Raw genomic sequence first — 18434 nt, forward strand, 5'->3', positions numbered from 1 at the left:
ATTAACTGTTTAATTATTTAAATGTTGGCAATATCTATACATATTATGGGTAGGTTTGGTAGGTTTTGTAGACAGAAAAGGTTGCTATTTAGTAGGTAGCCTTTCTCCTTTATTAGTATACTGGGATATTCTAATATTAAGATTTAATAAATATTAGAATATTTACAATAGGCCGTTTGCTACTCTTCATTAAAAATAGAATGAAGATGGATTTTATCATAAAATATATATTTTTTTTTAATTAAAAATTATTTTTAACAAAGTACTTATATAATTATAATATAAGTAAATTAAAATAATCTAATTTTAATTTTTAACACTGTACCTAATCTGTAATGTTTATAATTTAATATCTTTAGCGTTCTTTGGGTTATCTCATTTTTTTAAGATATTTTTAAACACGTCTAATTAAACTTTTTGTTTCTACATTCCTACCAAAAACAGAGAGTTGTAATTTCATAGAAGCTAAAAGCCGATACACAAAATTATTTATAAGGTAATACAATGCGATGCACCGGATATAACGACCTCCTCTAGGACTTATATTGACTATTATTATTTATCCTATTATTGCGAGAAAACGCCTGCAACTCCGGTGCGCCAAAAATTGTTTATTGCACAGGAACTGTTTTTCCGGGATAAAAAGTATCCTGTCCTTTCCAGAGACTCCAGTATCTCCATACCAAATTTTAGCAAAATCGCTTCAGCGGCTTGGGCGTAAAGAGGTAACCCTAACAGACAGGCAGACAGAAAATCACACTTTCGCATTTATAATATATTAGTATAACCATAACCATCCATATGGTTATGGTAACGGTAAGACACTTCCCTTCTAAGGTATTATAGCAACATACTATCTTACTAGGATCTAATCACATAATTATCGCATCGTAGCTTTGTGTTATCAACTTATCAATGATGAATAAATGATACAAGGTCGTTACAACTCTTAACATTTCCTGAGATTGTATAATATTATAAACTGTGAGTCCCGGGACCTTTCTTACATAGGATACTTTTTATCCCGAAAAAATGTACCTACGGTTTCTGAGCGATAAACGAATCTTGATGGAACGGAGCCGCGGGCGTCATCTAGTTAAGAATAATGTCTTATATTATAAAATTCTCGTGTCACAATGTTAGTCACCGTACTCCTCCAAAACGGCTTTACTGATTTTAACCAAATTTTATATGCATATTCAGTGGGTCTGAGAATCGGCTACTGGGTACTTTTTATATTGATAAGTGCATTTGTTGAATAAATAATGCTAAATTATTACAACTCGAGACTGACGGCGACCATTGTTTGTGCGACGGGATAGCGATGGACGTTGCCATAGTGTCATACTTATTTAGTCACTTCAATAAAATAATACGGGCGAAATACTTTATATGGCAAAGAAACGTTTGCCGGGACAGCAGGTAATAATTATTATTTGGCTGGAATTTTGAACACCAAAACGAGACCATATTATTTACCACCAAAATGAAATGTGTCACATGACTCGTGCTGTTATTTTGGACAAAAAATTGAGACGAGAGAGTCATTAATTACAACTTGTAGAGCGATATAAAAAAATAGAAGCATTTGGTGGTTTTGGCGCCAAGTTTTTTTTCCGGGTGCTCATATTTTAGTTTATCTCGTTCCTATAATAATAATAATATAATAATATCTATGGACGCTTCACACCACGTCAGTCTGGCCCCGTGCTAAGTACCTAAAGGACTTGTGTTACAGGTACCAGACAACGGAAATATATTTAATACTTTTAAACTACTTATACATAATATTATATTTAAGATTTTTATTATATGATACGACAATATATTTAATACAACACATCCAGACCCGGGAACATTGAAAAATTTTTGTTCCGTCGGCGGGATTCGAACCCGCGACCCCCGGGCTTTGGTAGCTCAAGCCGGGGGTCGCGCTCACCACTGAGCCACAGAGGTCGTCAAGGTTCCTCGAGGTTCCTGTTTTTTAACAATAATGACCATGCCAAAAAATGGCGAGACAAAATTAATATGTATATCAGCATCTGCAATTTTGAGGCGACACGTTATATTTTTAAATACGAAAAATGTTCTCACCGAGTGCATCCTCCCAGTAATTAATAGACCTGTTTTACCCACATATCCGCGAGAGTCTGCTTTACCGTTACAAGCGGTCTATCTTGATTCTTGATATAGTCATAGCTACTCTAGTATTACTAGTGTGTCTATCTATTTGAAGTGATCAGCAAAAACTGCAGCTTTTTATAACAAGCTAACTTTACTTACTACCGAGACAATAATATTATGGCACTGTTGTTGCTATGTTTTTGTTTATAGAGCACAAGGAAGGTTTCGGCAGAGAAAGCTTACTGGAAACCTTAAAATATTTTCCTTAAAAATGTGCTGGTTCCCACGAGATAACTAATTTCCCTTACATACACGGAATAACATTTTATAGTTTTAAACTTTTAAATACTTACTAAAAAGCGAAGGAAGCCTTGGTTATCAAAATATTATAAAAGTTTTAAAAATGTTTTATAGAGTTAAATTAGCTACACTAAATTAACTATAATTATTATCATTATGCTTATAAATACTGTGTGTAATTAAATCATAGGATTTTAAGGTAATTGTGTTATTATTTGCCATTGAGCAGCAAGAAGGCTTCACTAAATTATGTCAACCGGATGTAGAGTATGGCAAACGGTAAAAGTCATCATTTTTCGCTCATAATTAATTGAGTAATTATACCTGTTTTATACACACTAAATATAATTAAAGCTTTAAATTAAACCAATATTTACAATATTTTTAAAAATATTACGGTAAAAAGTATCTTAGAATAAATATTTTAGTTTTTGAAGTTAGGTTAGTTTAGGAATACGTTAATTAATCCTCTTCTATTTCTAATTAACCACTTTATTAAACCTTAATAATTATTTTAAAAAATATTAAAAGAACATATTAAATACATATTCCATTAAACGATTAAAACTTTATTGATTAAAATGACAACAATAACAACAAACGAGTGAGCTCTACAACAATAATTGTCATCGCTTGGCGCGTGGTGGGGATGGTGCGCGCTCGTACCAGGTAACAGGAGGTACGGCGCTTGCGGTTACATCCATGATCCAATGTTCCAAGTTAAAAAAAATATTATTCCAAGTTTAAAAATATTCGCGGCATTTTTGCGTAGGTAACAGGTTGCTGCAAAAATAGAGGCAACAGTTTTCGCAAGAACTCTACATTTTTTGTTGTAATGCCAAGGTTAAATTGATTGCGATAAAAATACATTGCTAATGTTTAATTGTCAAAAAACGCTAGTCATCTTAATTTTTGTAGATAATTTTAATTCGAATATTATGAATGCCCACTTTAGGTGCCATAAAATTAACAAACCTTTGTTTGTAGAGTCTTTATTCTACATTTTTATAACACAGTGTAATTAAAAAACGAGATGATTCATACAGTACAGTATGAAACCTAATTATGCAAAGTTAATAATTTTCACAGAAATTCTTGACATTTTTGTTGCGACTCAGTTTTCAACGGTATGTGGAGCTAGGTAGAGCGTCTTAGCGGTTCTCCCTCCCACGTGTTGTCTCTTTCCACCCGTATGGCGTCATCTCTGTTTGTTTCTGTTCCACTCAGTCACCGTGCTACCAGCGTGTTGTAAAGGTGTGCAATGTTGTGATTCGTCGTAAATAAAAGCCCGTTTGTGTTACGTTGTGATAAAACATAAAGCATAGAAAATAATTGAAAAACGTGTGATACTTGTGATATATTTGATGTTATTCGTTAAAGTTTCGTAACAGCAAGAATTTTTCGTGCAGTCCTTGAGTTGGAGGCTCTATCGTGACGCTTTCTGTCTTTTGGTTTACACAGCGCCAATTAACATCAATATAATAAAAAGGTATGCAATCCAAAGGTAACGTTTTAACTTTTTTGTTATCAAACTTAATCCCAAAGATACAAAAAAATATATCTGTGTTTCAGCATTTCCTTGCTTGTAATTGAAAACGTGTATAAAACGCTTTATGTCTTTATTTATAATAAAACACGTACTATTTATCAGATATATATGTGTATATTATATAATTTATATATATAATTTATTATTCTACAGTCTACACATATATATCTGATAAATAGCACGTAAAAACCACAAATAATTATATGCCACTCAAAGATTTTACTTCACTCATAAACTCTAAACCTGTTTTTGACTCAGCTCTACCTTTTGACTCTACCTTGTCATGACGGTTGTATGCACAATATTCGATGGATATTTTTATTTTTTATGCATTTAAACTTTGCAAAACTGTCGCCTTTTGAATTCATTTAAACACTTTTACAACCTTCTGTTTGCTTTCACTTGTTTTATAAGCATTTCTTATGCAAATGAAATGTAGAGTAACTTATCGTTGATCAAATAAAGATTCGTTATTTATTTTAACTGTTCTTAATTACGCAGTAGTTCTAATTTCAAGTCTTCTTCGTGTCCATTTTTATTGAGATAAATTGTAATTTGTAATTATTTCCTCTTAAAAAATACAGTAACAACCTGTTTTAATAACATTGAAGGTACAGAATTTTAATAGCCGATAGTAATAACCGATATAATTTTTTTTATAATATACCATGAGTCATGACAGATTCCAAACCATTGTCATTATACCCTGTTCAGTTAATACAGATGTGGTCGTTATATGCGGCATGTAGCCTACATTTATATAAAGAAAATTCATCAACTATTATATTTTGTTATCTCAAGTGTAAAGTTGTAAGCTACAGCTTGTGTAAATCCAATAGAGATACAGGAAATGTTTAGAAAGTTGTAACCGGTAAAATTACGTCAATGCTATCTTAATCATAATGTTTAAATAGAAAATTACGTTTTATGCCGGCATAAACGCGGACATGAGACAAACGTTTTGATCATTTAATTGACATATTGTCCAGAATGTAAAAAAAATATTGTCAAAGTGAGGAAGATCAGCTTCAAGACTCGATTTTAGGAAAGTTTCATTCAGAAGAACCAGCCATTTGATAATTTTAGGTACTACATTGACACATAATATTGTGACTTTTTTTCGTTAAATAGCTACTTACTACAGTTTTGGAATCTTTGTTACTAACTAAAAAATAACTCAATTATGTTTGGAAGATTATATTTTAGACGTATCTCTTATTCTGAGTCACAATAGATCCTCAAGGGTCGCAGTGACATCAGGGCTACTTGACCTGCCTTCAGCAAAAAAAAAATCTCTTATTCTCTTATCACTATCACTACATATTATAAAACAAAGTCGCTTTTTTCCCCTCATGTCCCTTAGTTCCCTTTAATCAAACTACGCAACGGATTTTGATGCGGTTTTCTTTAATAGAAAAAGTGATGAAAGAGGAAGGTTTATAAGTATAATAACATTAATTAAATAGTGGAAAAATACTGTTAATTTTGGGGTTTCTATAAATGTCAGTAAATAATTACATTTTTTTCCGCTTACATTGCAAACGCAGCCGATTTATCAAAATAATGTACTAAGTATTGTATGTAACAGTGCACACTATGAAAAGGTCTACAGCAAAACTCCGCGATTGTATAATTTATATGTCTATGGATATCCCACAATAACATTTTTTTATCATTTACTTACTTTTAACTTCAAATAATGGCTAATTTTCAAAGCGATTTTAACCAATACGGCAATAATCCTTATTCAATTACATTATTAAATACATTATTTATTTAATATAGATCTATATGGCCCTTTACAGCATATGATTTAAATTAATATTTTCGAAGATATTACAGATTTAAAAATTGCGGGACGTAGCTTTTGCGGCGGTACATATCAATGCGGGCCAATGAATATTATAATTATCAAAAACTACTGTATCGATTTTAATCATTTCTTCAGTGAGTGACATAGGCTATAATATATTATTTTATACCCGTGCGAAGCCGGGGCGGGTCGCTAGTCTCTTATATGAGTTTAATGGAGCCGTAATCAAAATGTCACACACAACTCATCGCGCTTTGGCAATCGTTGCCAATTTATTGGCGCCAAATCATTTCTAAAGAATAAAGACATTAAACAACTTTTCCTTCTAATGGAATAAACTAGTTTTTATTATTCGTAGGAATAAACTATAATATATCTTTATATCATTGCTTAATATTATGGTACTAGTATTTCTGTCAATCTATTTTTAACCAAATAACATTTGCAAATAAGTATTCCTATATTTAAGTATCTTGTCCTAAGGAAAATAATTTTTCGCAGCCAAAATTTTTGCTCTACCTTATATTTCAATGCTCACATCACTGACAAGCAGCGTTGCCAGACGTCCCGATTTTGGCGGGATATCCCGATTTTTCCATCCAAATTAAATGTCCCGCGCGGGACAGGCTCAGTCCCGCTTTTCGGGGAAAGCCCGAACGTACGCGCAGCGTGCTGAGAAAGAAAGGTGCGTAATGAAGATAAGAGTGGGAGGTAGAGGGGTGGATTTTATATGGCTACTTTAGCTATATATATTGTCACATAAACGTTATTTTAACGCAAATAAGAAGATAAAAATTAAAAAAAACTTTTGATTTTATACCTTTTTTTTACTTTGTCCCGCTTTTGACTGAAAAATCCCGAAACAAAAAGTTAAAAAGTCCCGAGTTGGCACAAAAAAAATCTGGCAACGCTGCTGACAAGTCACAAAATAGTTGCAGATTATGCCAATGACTTTTTAATACAGCTGCGAACGGTGCAGTAAAATGAGCTGCAATTATTGTTGAAATACATAGTGCCATTGTCAATGAAAATAGTCACAATATGAGTCACAGTTAAGCATAGGTCTACCAGAAATAGTGAGAAAATAAATTGACTCTAGCAATACCGGGGTAATTGGAATAAAACATTTTGATCCTTTTTTTTCCTTATAGCGGCTCAATTCTGTGTGTGAAACATGCAAATATAAAAAATTATCCAATGATAAAGGATATTTTTTTTAAATCTGCCAAATAAATTTGACATCAGATTCTGGTAGACCTATTAGCACTTCAAATTATTATTATTGTGTACTTTTCCATTCATTTTTTAGGGTTCCGTACCCAAAGGGTAAAAAACTTTATTACTGAAACTTCGATATCTGTCCGTCTGTCTGTCTCTACTAGACTAGACTACTGAAATTTTCACAGATTGTGTATTTCTGGTAAAAACAAAATGAAGTTAATATTTAAGGGGTCCCATACGACAAACGTGATTTTTTTGGTATTTTTGGCTCGCAATCCATGACAACATTTGAAATTGTCACAAAATCCTCAATCAAATGTATAATTCAATATTTAATAATAAAATTAAAATAAATAATAAAGAGGGGCTCCCATACAAATAACGCATTTTTTCCCTACTTTCGCTCTATACCGTTACGGAACCCTTAGTGCGCGAGTCCAACTCGCACTTGGCCAATTTTATTTTAAATGGTTGTTAGATGATACTTTGGTTGCATGTGTTAGGAAAATATAACATTGCGATCACAAAATAAGGTTAGAGGCTTATATCGATACATAAAAAATGTGGAACAATAATACGATTAGTATCAGTAATCTGGTTTGTGTACGTTCAACCCGGCGCAAACAGCAGGTTGAAGGGACAATGGCAGGTGGAGTTATTGTAATAGTGCATTATTGTAAGGGGTGGGCTTGTCGATAGTATAATACAGTAGAGTAAGTTAGCCACAGCCCATAGGCCATAACGCGCGGAAACACATACGTTACACGCCGGATCGGAAACCGGTGCGTCTTTTGCATAGCTTGAACTGGCTTTTTTCCACGATTTGAGGAATGTCTGATTTGTGTTTGACGCTGATTGATGCTGGACGTCCAGCATTCGTGCAGGAAGCTTAATCCTTGTCTTCTTCCACCCATGTCACAGAATATATTATATTAGTAGCCTATGTATGATTAGGCCCCTAGTATGCCCTAACCTAGTAGTTAATACACCAATTAAGAGTACTTTGCGGGCCTAACGTGATATAAATCGTGATTTTACGATAGCAAGTTTTACTGGGCTGCGAAGTTTTTTGAGCTACCATAAAGTTCAGGCCTATCTAGTATAAACACGGTCTACTGAATTGTATTTAATTTGTGGCTTATCGATTGCCCTTTATACCTGTCCAGTGCCCTTATATGGATGTTTTTTTAATGACGAACCGAACGAACTATAGAGATCATCCCGATGACTCCACATTTTTTAGTTTTTTTCTGGCTTAATTACTTATTGTAAGAAACGTTTTAATTATTGTCTTTTTATTAATAAATGCAAATCAGACACTTTTGCATTTGCAAATGAAAAAGTCTCAAGCTTAAATAGCTGAATCTATATAAATTATAATAGTCCCGGGATAGGATAGTTTTTGTCCCGGAAAAATCAACGGTTTTCGCACGACAAACTAATTTCGAGGCAACTTTGCTGCGGGCGGTTTTTTAAATAGAATAACCAACCAAATTAATAAAAATCCTAGGATTTGTTGATTACCATGTTTGCTAGATTATTTTGGTAGTGGATTGACCTTTTGACATTGGGTAATGTGAAATCGATACCTATTTTTGAACACGCGATGTCTTCGTTCCAAACGTGAAACGTAGATAGTAATTACTTACTCAATTATCTTACAATACCAACCTATTTTAACACTTATTTTCATCTGATATTATTATTATCTGCTTTAATAATAATTATAGAGCAATTGTGAATAGAGCCGATATAATATCAGATAGGTACCTACTTATCATCTACTTATTGACTTGTGTTTTGTTTTGATTAAGACGTTTCCAGTTTTAACTTTTTAAAACAAGTTTAAAAAGTTCAAATGTAAATGTTTTGACAAGTCAACTTCTTAAATTGTTTTCTTAAATTTCAAACCTCAAAATAAATAAAGACCATAGCCACACGTTAGTTTAAGTTCGTAATAAGGACCCTGGAACTAGAATATCCTAATTATTGTTTGTGCCAATAAAAATAAGATAAAAAACCTAAGACAGCATTGCTGTTATTTTAGACTTACACGGTAGCTTGGCTGGCAAACCTTTTGTTCTCTGGTGACGCCGTGACGGTGTTATTTGAGTAAATGCGCTGGCCATAAAGAGAAAGGTTGACTCTGACGGTATGGTACGTCGCCACGTGGAGAGTTATGTAATACAGGTATATTATACCGGTGCCTCACTATTGGGTAATGCTGGTAATTATTGATTTTTCCAGTAGCGAAAGACTGGTTCTTCTTAAGCCCTAGCCATTTAAAGAAGAAAACAATTTGTAGGAATAGAGGCATCAAGTTTAAATAGGTAACTAGCTAATGACGCCCGTAACTCCGTTGTGCAAAAACTCGTTAATTGCGCGGGAATTACGTATATTTCTCCGGGATAAAAAGTATCCTATGTCCTTTCCCGGGACTCAAAGTATATATCCATAATTCCATACCTAATTTCAGCAAAATCAGTTTAGGTGTGAAGAGGTAACAGGCAGACAGACTGACAGACAGACGGACAGACACATTTTTGCATTTATAATATGTATTGATTTAATTATTGCAGCAAAACGCTGTACTGCCGCGGCCGCCGCGCCGCGCTCTATTATTGTAGAGCCCACATAGAGCACCAATATTACAGTTATAATAATTATCCCTATGTAATACTGTGGTGGTGTGCTTTCGCTCTGGCCGTACCAAATTACTGTTACCTTAAAAAGCACTTTCAGGCTGCAACTAATAATAATAAATAATTAATCAATTAAGGCGTGCCAAACTTTTACGTTTTAAGACTCAGGACTCTATTACACTCAAATCGCAATATATAATAATACCAATTATTTCGTATTTTTATAGATAGAATGTAGATTCCTTATTTTTAATTAAATAACTTAAACATGACAATATAACAACAAACACGTCATAATACCCGTAATTATTAAGCTATACTTACTGGATTAATAAGACAAAAAGGGCGATTTAGATTTTAGACAACCCAACATAGTCCCCGCAAACAAAACTTAGCTTAATAAATGATTTTTAATAATTATAACAAATCTATAATATAAAAATGAGTCGCTGAATGTGTTGCTAAGCGCAAAACTCGAGAACGGCTGAACGGATTAGGCTGATTTTAGTTTTGAAATATTCGTAGAAGTCCAGGGAAGGTTTTAAAGTGACCTGTGACATGAAGTTCACTGGGACAGCTAGTTGCGTAATAAAACAATAAGCTATATTATATCTACGAATAATTCGCAACGTATTTTATTTTGTAATCTGTGGTTTTACGGAACATTGAACGTAGAAGTAAATACGTAGCAAACAGCACCTTTAGAATCAATAACTTGAAATAACTTGAAATAAATACAATTGCGATTCACCTTGACACACAAATATAGATTTGAAGCTTGAATCTCATGTTTAGAATTAATTCCATATTCATTCTTCATATATTATGCCTGGTTCCATATGGCCTTGCTATTCTAATCCAGTAATTCAATCCAGCTCTGGAAAGCTACTGGAATAATGTAAACCGGCCATTCGTTTTTTTAAGAGTGAAATTTTTAATAGTGATTAGTTTCCGTAAAACAACTAGTATAGTAGGAAATTAACCAATCAACAATGCTAATGAAAACATATAGCTGATTTTCCTGTCACGTTGACTACACGCTGACGGTCGGCGCTGATGGGTCAGTGTGTATGTAGTTATATGTAGCGTTTTCGAGTCGCGCAGATCGACTGCCGACTGACGACCGTCAGCGCTGAACGATCTACGCGAGCGAGCGAGCTACGCGGACACTCACACACACTCACACTCGCACACTCAGTTTTCTTTACTGAATGATCCGAGCTGACTGATCAGCGCTGACGAGCTACGCGCCAACCGTCGGCGCTGACGATCAGCGTAACAGGAAAATTGGCCTTAAGATCTATCAAAAACGTCAGAAACTGGGGGCCTACTTCGAAATTTTTCGAATTCGAAGACACGAGACAAACTTCGGTCGGCCCGAACTTTCGAACGCAGGGTTGCGCCGCCCCTATGTGCGATTTGCGAATTATGCGGCGCACACAGGCGCCAAGAAAATCGGAGCGCCGCGCGCGGCATAGCCAATTTCGGTCAAATTTAACAAATAAGAAGTAAAAATGCTGAAAATTTAAGATTAGAGAAAAAGAGGCGCTTCGTAGATTTTGCACACAGGCGCTGTGTGGGGTTGGCGCGGCCCTGATCGAACGAAAGTATTTCGAAGTAGGAAACGGCCCGATCATTCGGCCAAAACATTGGCACTTCGGTGTAAGCCTCCGGTCACTTACTCGATATAGTTAGATCGTAAGGTAGTTGTAAATCTTGTAATAACTATTTTACTAGCGCAATCATATTTTCTATCTACAACATTAAGTTTAAATATTAATAAGCAACGAGTATTTTAAATCGCTTTCCCTGTCAGTACCTAATAAAAAGCTTTCTCTTCCGTCTGTAAAATATATAAGTAATATAAGTTTACAAATGTGTGAAAAATATGTAAAAAATTACATTTCCACCAATCGACCCTAAATGCTGGAGCTAATGCTATTTTAGGACATTTATTATCTTTAAAAAACCAAAACTTTTTACCAATGCTCATGTGTCACCTAGGTTTTAGTCGTAAGGCACTGAAAAATATCTACCCTTAATAACCGCTCTGGGACACTCAAAGTTGGTGAAAACTGTGCGATTGGTGAAAACGGATTTCAGACAGATATTAAGTACATATTTTGTTTCGTGCAACTCAACTAAAAATCGTACATTTTTAGGGTTCGGGTTCGGTTCGGTAAAAACGGGACCCTATTACTAAGATTTCGATGCCTCTGTCTGTCTGTGTGTCTCCAGGCTGTAACTCAGGAACCGCTATAGCTAGACTTCTGAAATTTTCACAGATTATGTATATATCTGTTGCCACTATAACAACAAATACTAAAAACAAAATAAATTAAATATAAGGGGGGGCCCATACAACAAAGGTGTTTTTTTTTTTTTGCTCGTTATCAATAACGGCAATACACAGGCACTTGAAATATTCACGAAATACTCAGTTTTCTTTGTAATTTATTATAAATTTTAAATAAATTAAATAAATTTTAGGTAGCTCCCATACAAACAACCCAATTTTCAGCCTGTTTTTGCTCTATTGTGGTACGGAAACCTTCGTGCGCGAGTCCAACTCGCACTTGGCCGATTTTTTAATTTGTTTTGTTGATTGGATTGGTTCGCAACCAAATGAGCTTTCTTAATCAAGACAAGTGTATATAAAAGTATACAGTATAATACAGAGAAATGTTATGGACCGTAAACTATTGTGCTATTCAACCGTAGGAACTCCATTGTAAGTTTATCGATATGAATACTATTTTTATTTCCCATCATTTCTTATCGTTTTCCTCTGTGAGAGTTCTCTTCTAATGAAAACTAACAGTAGCATTTAAATTAACAAACATCCTACATTGATAGGATTAGCAATAATTTGGCAATAATGAAAAAAATATTGTAATCTGTATATATATAAAACTCAAAGGTGACTGACTGATTGACATAGTGATCTATCAACGCACAGCCCAAACCACTGGACGGATCGGGCTGAAATTTGGCATGCAGGTAGATGTTATAACGTAGGCATCCGCTAAGAAAGGATTTTGATAAATTCCAACCTCAAGGGGTTCAAATAGGGGATGAAAGTTTGTATATAATAATACTTCTTAACGCGAGCAAAGCCGCGGGCAAAAGCTCGTATGTAATAAGATATTAGTGGCTAACTACTGCGTATTTTCATTTACATTAAAGCTGGTGTCTAAACTTAGCTAGTATCTTAGCTAGTGTCTAAACCAAGAATCGAATGAAAATGCCAGAATTTAAAATGTAAATAAACACTTTAAATGTTAAAAAATATTTCTTTTAAAGTTCATTAACCAAACTATAACTACCTCATGGGCTTAAAGTTAACCAATTAGGTAGGTATGTCGGATTACTCTGAAAATTACCTAAACATTAATTTATAACACTTAAAACTTTCTTTGTTGTACTTTCTATTTTTAACTTATTTAAAATCATGTTAAATAGTTGAATTATATTTAAATGTTAAATGTGACATAATGTTTGCCGAATACGATATTATTTACCGACACAAAAAGAGAAATCTGTAAGGTCTGTTTTGTCGGTATATATCCTTATTCCTTAAGTCAAAATATACTTAAAAATCAACAAATCTTCATTTATCGTATTTATTTTGTTACAATTTTTTATATTGAATATATTATCACTGGCTGTCCCGGCAAACGTTTCTGAATATGCATATAAAATTTGGTTAAAATCAGTAAAGCCGTTTCGGAGGAGTACGCGGCCTAAAATTGTGACACGAAAATTTTATATTTAAGATGATAATTTCAATTTAATATGAAATTGTCATCGTAAATCGGTAATTTTGGTAAAAAATTATCTATTTAACAGCGTTGTCGATTGGTAGATTTATTAACGTACGCCAATGGAAACACTCGAATCTATGCTAATATAATAAATGCGAAAGTGTGTCTGTCTGTCGGTTACCGCTTCCCGCCCAAACCGCTAAACCGATTTTGCTGAAATTCGGTATGGACTGTGAGTCCCGGGGAAGGACATCATAGGATATTCCGCAATGCAAATTATCATAGGATATTTTTTATTCCGAAAAAATGTAAGGTTCCCGCGCGATGAATGAGTTTCCCAGGCGCAACGGAGTTTCAGGCGTCGTCTAGTAATATTATAAATGCTCCCAAAAAACACACGGTAACGGACATTAGTCTTAGGTCACTTTATAACACAACCACGTCGATGACACCATGGAATACAGCCAAACAGGATCTCCACATTTCATTATGCGTCAAGCGTTTTATTTTGACTAACATGTGTATTGTGTAGCTATTAGCTTTATTGAATTATGCCAAGACGGATATTTGTAAGTATTACTTCTTTGCAATCGCTTTAATTTAAGAAAACTTAGAACAGTTATATCAAGTTTTCGACGTATTTTTCAGTACATCTTATCACCAACGACCGCAATTAGAGACATATTAATTTTAATTTAACGATAATTTTGACACAGTCTCTACACATTTTCTATCCATCTATTCATTTAATTAAAGTTAAACCAAACACAAAGCGACCATTTCAATTTAAAAGTAAGTACTTAAATTATCTTCTAATTCATTTGAAAGTTAACCGTAACTAATAATAAAAGCACACATTAATTATATCGTTAAACGCAGCTTATAAACCCCGCTATTACCTGCGAAGCGTTATAACTTCCCACATAACTCATTCCCGTTTCGCTCGACGTCTTGTCCCGTTCCGTTCCCACCACCGGTCACGTGGGAAGACGGGACAAAAACCGAAACAGGAAAGTTGCGGTAGGATGCACACGAAACGGGCTTCGAAATTCGAAATTATTATGAAGCGGGGGTTGAAAATATAACTAAACAGAACTCTACTTTACATTGTTAGTTATAATAAGTGATTACAACATTTACAATATCCAAGTTCCAACGGGAATACTGCACATTTTCGCCATATAAAAGTACATATCCAAATTGTTAATACTAATCTTGAGCTGCTCGCGTTCCAAACGCCATCTCTTTGTATCATCAACTAAATACGAAGGCTAAAGACTTAAATGACATAAGATGAGAAAATGGTGAAAACTCAAAAAAATACCCATAATGACCGCTAGACGACTTGATGTTACGGTGCGTTTGGTGAAAACGGGCACTACAATATTAGGTGACATTAGTCATGTGACACATTCGATACAAGTGTATCGATATCATTGACACCGTGCTAATGTTTATGATCAACATGATTGACAGATCATTATTTCTTGTACAATACTCATTCGGCCGCTTTCTCGATTTCTCGCGGTCTATTGTGTCGAGTCTTTGTTGTTTTCCACTACAAATCTCTTTTCCCTTTTTATGTATTGTATTGACATAATTACAAGACGTCTAGAAAAATAAACAATTATTATCATTATCACTGATTATATGCAAGTTTTATCAGTCGTTTGATAAATGTGTCCTTAATAATAATCAATTATTAATATTGCTACCTGTCTTTTAAATTGTGAGATATCAAGCAGATTTAAATATAATTAAAACAAATTGATGATTGTTGACAGTTGAACATAATTATCTTTTCAAACCGTAACTTGCTACTTTGTCTGCTTTCTTTAGTCTTCTCATCTTCATGGTTATCTTGGTCCCAATTTTGTCAGCACCTGAAAATATTTTAATTGTTATAAATTATAATACCATTAATAGTTATTAGGACGCGATATCAGATGATAATAATAATACTTAATTGATACGACTAACTCGGTCTTCACCAACATCTGTTAAATTAAAGTTAATGGCCGAATCCCCTCTTGTTTTCGTATTAATGAAGGAGATGACATTTTAACCATAGCCATTGAATAGACTTTGGTGAAAATTAAACTAAATCGGCACACGAAATCGTTGCAAGAAACACCCGAAAATTTTCCTTAATTATCGTTTTAAATTATTTACAATCACAGTCATGAATCTATGGCGTGTGATAAGATAAGCCGAACTACGCAAGTGTCGCCGCTTGCCCTCCGCCTCCTCCCCCGCGTTCGAAAAACAAAGGGAAAAAGGAGGCCCCTGCAAAGGAGTGTCCTCCCTCCGAAAAGGACCGAAAGTGCGATGATGACGGGTTTATAAGTGGAGAGGAAGAAGAAGAAACCCGTCGTCCGCAACCATCGCGGCACCGCGCCCGAAGGACCCGAGCAGCTGTTGCGGCGTGAGACTCCCGTGACGCCGCTGTATGTGTCCAGGCTGCACTGGTCCACGACGGTCGAGCAGATCGTGGACTTCATCAGGAGCAAGACCCACTTCGTCTTGAGGGTAGAGCGCTTGGAGTGCCGCCACAAAATGAATTTTAGCTCCTTTGTGGTGAGAGTCCCGACGCACCATCTACCGACCTTCTAGAAGGAGGAGTTCTGGCCGATTGGAGTCGTCTACAGGAGGTTCCGAGGATGACTTCCGAACACGTCGCGCCCCACGTCGCAGACAATACGTGTTTAGTGTTTTAGTGTTAGTGTTAGTTTTTTAGTATAATTGTATGTGTGTTAGTCTATAAGGTATTTATAATATGGGCCAAGATGTGTGAGTTAAATAAATAAATAAAATAAGTGTAGTTGTGTAAGTGATATTATGATCTGTCGACACAACATGTGTTGCAACGCCCCCTGTGTGGGATCAGGTAACGTGTCAACGTTAGTGGTTACTGTGAACAGATGAAATTATAGACTGTTAAAAAAGGAAGTTTATAGATGAGAATGGAGACTGCAACATCCATTATAGCTCTGACTGACACACTCTGTAGTCTTTGCAGTCAAACACTACGTTTTAACATAATATAATATGTGATAATATTATAAAATGCAGACAGAATTAGACATGTTTTACACAACTAGGTTTAGATAATAATATACCTAATACGTTTTTAATACAATGAAACTGTTTTTAATAAAAGTCGGGTAAATATTAGAAACCTTAAAAGGTACTTAATTATTATGCTACTAATTATTATGACCCTTATGAGGCTATCCACGGATTATTAATGCTATAGCAAGTGAAACAAACGCGATTAAGAGTGACTCTCAAGTCTCAACAGAGATCCTAACTCCTAAGTGACACTTTAAATTTAAATAACGTTAAAAGATTTTTGTTTTTCCGTCGCTGATACCCAAAAATTTTAGTTACAACTGAAAAATACGTTTGACGCTCCATCTCAGAAACTACAATGGATTCAGAAGTTAAGCCACATTCTCACGTCGCAAATTCCGCAGAGCTTGAAGACGAAAGTCTTCGATCAATGTGTTCTTCCCGTTATGACCTACGGGGAAACCTGGCCTTTTACAGCAGGGCTAGCTCCTAAGTTTTCAATTGCTCAGCCTGCTATGGAGCGCGCTATATAATGCTCGGAGTTTCTACGGCGGATAAACTTCGAAATGAAACAATTCGTCAAAGAAGTAAAGTCACCGACATAGTGCAGAGAATCAGTACGCTGAAGTGGAACTGAGCTGGCCACGTAGCTTAAAGTTTTTAAAGTGTCATCCTTAATTATTTATTTAGTTCTATCTAATTAACTGTATCAATGATGTTATATTGCCATATTGTTAGTTTTCCAGCCCTAATAAATAAAATAAAAATTTAAATAGTTACGTCGTTTTTTCGAAAGTGGTAACCCTACCCAGCCATAAACTGTTTCAGAGAACAATGAAGTGTTGTTACAGGTGTTGGTGCACACTGAACACACATTGTTGGTGTATTCCTGTAGATAACACCTATTGAATGTCATTCTTACTTTATTGTATCAACAGTGAAGCACAGACAATAAAGGAAGACTACATTTTCCGTTGGATCAGTAATAATATTATGTTTTCTTAAATATTTAGGCCAAAAAATTAGATAGAATAAAAATTATAGAAAAATAGAAGACTATTAAATAATTAGAAATTACTAGCTGGGGTCGTTAGAAGTATTTTATAATGCGAATAAGTTAAAATAATTATATCAAAATAAATACGGCAAGTTTAATAAAATGTTTATCAAATATAAAATATCATTAAATAAAATACATACCTATTTTAAATTGTTTTTCTGTACATTTTCGTTCATTCATTTCAGGGTTTTCTAGACAAATAAACTTAATAACATTTACTTCTGACGCATTGTCTTATGCTTACTGTACTTGCGTATTTATTAAATTAACAATCATACTTATCTTTAATTATTATTATTGTTCGAGCATATCTACATTCGTACTAGCGAAGCTAGATTCTTTGAGATCCCCTTTTAAATTATGTTCACATTAAAATGTATGGTCTATCTAAATTCCCCTTGATCCCTAATGATCTGACGTACATTTTCCAGAACATTCCACAGATAAACAATGTTACTAATTGACGTATTTACTTGTCACCGCTTTTACGGCACCAAACACAGGTATTTCACCGAAATAGATACGACGCTTTTAGTTTATCGTAGGACATAATTATTAAAGAGAACGAAGTGACAAACCAATTTGTAACGAGATAAGTAATGCGTTTGACAGTCTCATAAATCATAATTTCTATTAAAATATGGAATAGTGATGGACGATTTTTAAAATTGTAATTCTTTCTGAGTTTTCTGATAGGAGTTTATATTATATTCACTAAAGCCTGCTAAAGCTTTTGATTAGCTAACAGTTAACATTATAATAATAATATTATTGTCCAAACAAGGATGTTGTTGAATAAACAAACTTCCGTCAATAAGCCCTCAAAACTACGCATTATTGAACGCAATTTTATTTAGATAACGTAAGTCATAGGGATTATATTATAGAA

The 18434-nt window shown here is 34.3% G+C and overlaps 1 protein-coding gene across 1 annotated transcript in view; it reads left to right on the plus strand.

Moving 5' to 3' along the window:
• Positions 1-3633: 3633 nt before the first annotated feature.
• Positions 3634-18434, plus strand: part of LOC121739192 (rab11 family-interacting protein 4-like) — a 116743-nt gene continuing 101942 nt past the window's right edge. The window contains exon 1 of the mRNA XM_042131545.1: positions 3634-3913. The gene's annotated coding sequence lies outside the window, so the exon portion shown is untranslated. The remainder of the gene's footprint in view (positions 3914-18434) is intronic.

This window comes from Aricia agestis, chromosome Z, assembly GCF_905147365.1.
Source record: "Aricia agestis chromosome Z, ilAriAges1.1, whole genome shotgun sequence".
Classification (NCBI taxonomy): Eukaryota; Metazoa; Arthropoda; class Insecta; order Lepidoptera; family Lycaenidae; genus Aricia; species Aricia agestis.